At 39.4% G+C, this 2,407-nt stretch overlaps 1 non-coding gene across 1 annotated transcript; it reads left to right on the top strand.

The window, feature by feature from the left end:
* The first annotated feature begins 316 nt into the window (after window positions 1-316).
* LOC141645142 (small nucleolar RNA R71) lies at window positions 317-425 on the top strand. Its single transcript, XR_012544729.1, has one exon. It is a non-coding gene; the product is annotated as a small nucleolar RNA R71 (small nucleolar RNA).
* Window positions 426-2,407: the final 1,982 nt, after the last annotated feature.

Genomic DNA, 2,407 nt, shown 5'->3' with positions numbered 1-2,407 from the left:
CTTCTCGATCTCATCTGAGTTTTGAACGGGTATTTCAACTTTCTCCTTGGAAGCTTCAGAAATCTCGAGCTTCTCGAGGCGGGTAGAAATGGAAGTTATAAGTGTCACAACAGCAGTCATTTCTTCACTTTGCTTTCGTGACTTTCCACGTGAACTTCCAAACTCAGCTTTATGGACTGCCATCTCCTCAATAGTGTTCCAACCTTTACTTTGACCGGTATTATTTTGGAACCTACCATGAGCAGCTGCATCCAAGATGACCTTGTAATCATCATATAAAGCATTGTAAAATAGGTTGCAAAGATACCATTGCTGGAAACCATGATGAGGGACAGCTCGGACCAGACTTTTGAAACGTCCCCATGCTTCACAAAAATCTTCGTCGGCTCCTTGTTGAAAACTCGTGATTTTACCCTTCAAGGCATCAGTCTTTGAAAGTGGGAAGTACTTCTTGTAGAAGGCTAATGCTAAAGATGTCCAATCCGTGACTCCAGCTGCTACCCTATCGAGGTAGCGGTACCAATCTCGCGCCGAATCCTTCAAGGAGTACAAGAACATAAACCCCTTTACTTCATCTTGAGTTACCCCAGCCGGTATAGGTATGGAACAGCAATAGTCTGTGAAAGTTTCCATATGCTTCAAGGGGTCCTCATCAGGCAGACCCGCGAACTGATTTCGCTCCACTAAATCAATATAAGAGGAACGAAACTCGAAATTACCGGTAGTAGGGGTAGGTAACTGGCGCCCCTTTCGAAGGTGGTGCTCCTTTGGCTGAAAATTATCATATATTGTAGCCATAATTTCCAAAGTGAGAGTACTCAAGTCTTCCTCTCAAAAACCTGTCTTCTAACTGTGCAAAAGCAAAACTAGAAGCAAAGGTAAGCAACGGCCTCAAGGAACCAAAGTTCCTTGAGACAAGAAAAATAAACTAAAATAAGGCAAACAAAATTACACCGTCTCCCCGGCAACAGCGCCAAAATTTGATACCGTCGTTTAGTACCAAAATTAAATTTATAATTCCAAACTAAAACTATAGCTAGTGATAGTAAGGGTCGAACCACAAAGAGACAAGGTTGATTTTGTTTGCTATTTTTCAGTCTATAAAAGTAACAATTAATTGGGGGTTTTGAATTTGGTTGATTAACTGTCTAATTGCTAAAATGAATATTCTCAACAAGATAAAAAGGGGATCGGGAACTTCGGTTCACCATGGCAAATATCAGGTCAGTAAGGCAGCAGACGTCTTAAAAAAACGGTCTCAGGGAAAATAAGCTAGCCTTCCAATCAAAGCTCAAATAACCTCACGGTCTATTAATTCCATAGAATTTATCAAAGCTTTCGCTCAAGAGAAATTCCTAATCTCATGATAACACAAATTACCAATCTTTCAATCTAGTAAAGAAATTTATCAGAAGATAACAAGACCAATACGGAAGAACTCATACTACACAACAATCCTAATTTAATACCATGGCTCACCTTGTTCCCAATCAAAGAAATTACCTACGCATAATTATAACTATTCTAACTTCGAAATTAATAATAAAGAACAAATTTGATATCATGGAATCGAACTAAAACAAAAGAGAAGGACTCAATTGCTGAAATTAATTGATAAAAGCAAGAATCAAAATAACAAGGAAATAAGGAAGAGGAAGAATTGCATAAAAATCTTACTAATTGAATTCAAGAACAAAGCATTCGAATCGAAGGTTTCCGTCTCCAAGCTAGATCTAAAACTGAGTTTTTCCAGAATGAAAAGCATAACCTAAAAGTTGATGCGTTCTACTGATAAAAAGATACTGAAAGTTAATTACAAGTTGAGCTTTTAAAAGTCTAACACGAAGAAAAACGTATCAGCTCGAAAACTGGTCGATCGACCGGTCAGCACGGTCGATCGACTGAATATGCGGAACAGTAACATCTGATGAGCTTCAGTGGTCGATCGACTTCACAGTCTAGTCGATCGACCGAATATGCTGTGCAGTGGCTCTCTTGTTCCTTCCAATCAACTCTTCACTCCTTTGCACGCATCCCAAGGTGAGTGAATACGACTCTCCTTCTTCTTGGCTTCCTTTAACTTGCCTCCGGGGGACGAATTAGGCTTGATTTAGCTTACTTCCACTCGTTCCTACAATAAATCATAGAAAATGCAAAGTAAACCGTTTCGGGAGAAATAGTAGCCTTAAGCTAACAATTATGCATAGAAACACGTGCCAAAACCACAGATAAAGTGTATAGAAAATGCACGTATCAATGAGACCAACAAGGTCCTTACCTGGAGAAAGGAGGAGAGCTAGAGTGATTGGAAGTTCCTCAACTTCCCACATCAGCACTCTAAGAAGGGAAAATGAAGAAGTTGTAGATCTCTCAAGACTCAATGAATTCCCAAATATTGAATCTGTTA

This window comes from Silene latifolia, chromosome 2, assembly GCF_048544455.1.
Source record: "Silene latifolia isolate original U9 population chromosome 2, ASM4854445v1, whole genome shotgun sequence".
Taxonomy (NCBI): domain Eukaryota; kingdom Viridiplantae; phylum Streptophyta; class Magnoliopsida; order Caryophyllales; family Caryophyllaceae; genus Silene; species Silene latifolia.
Note: the sequence above shows the minus strand (reverse complement) of the source record. Positions and strands in the feature narration are given on the sequence as shown.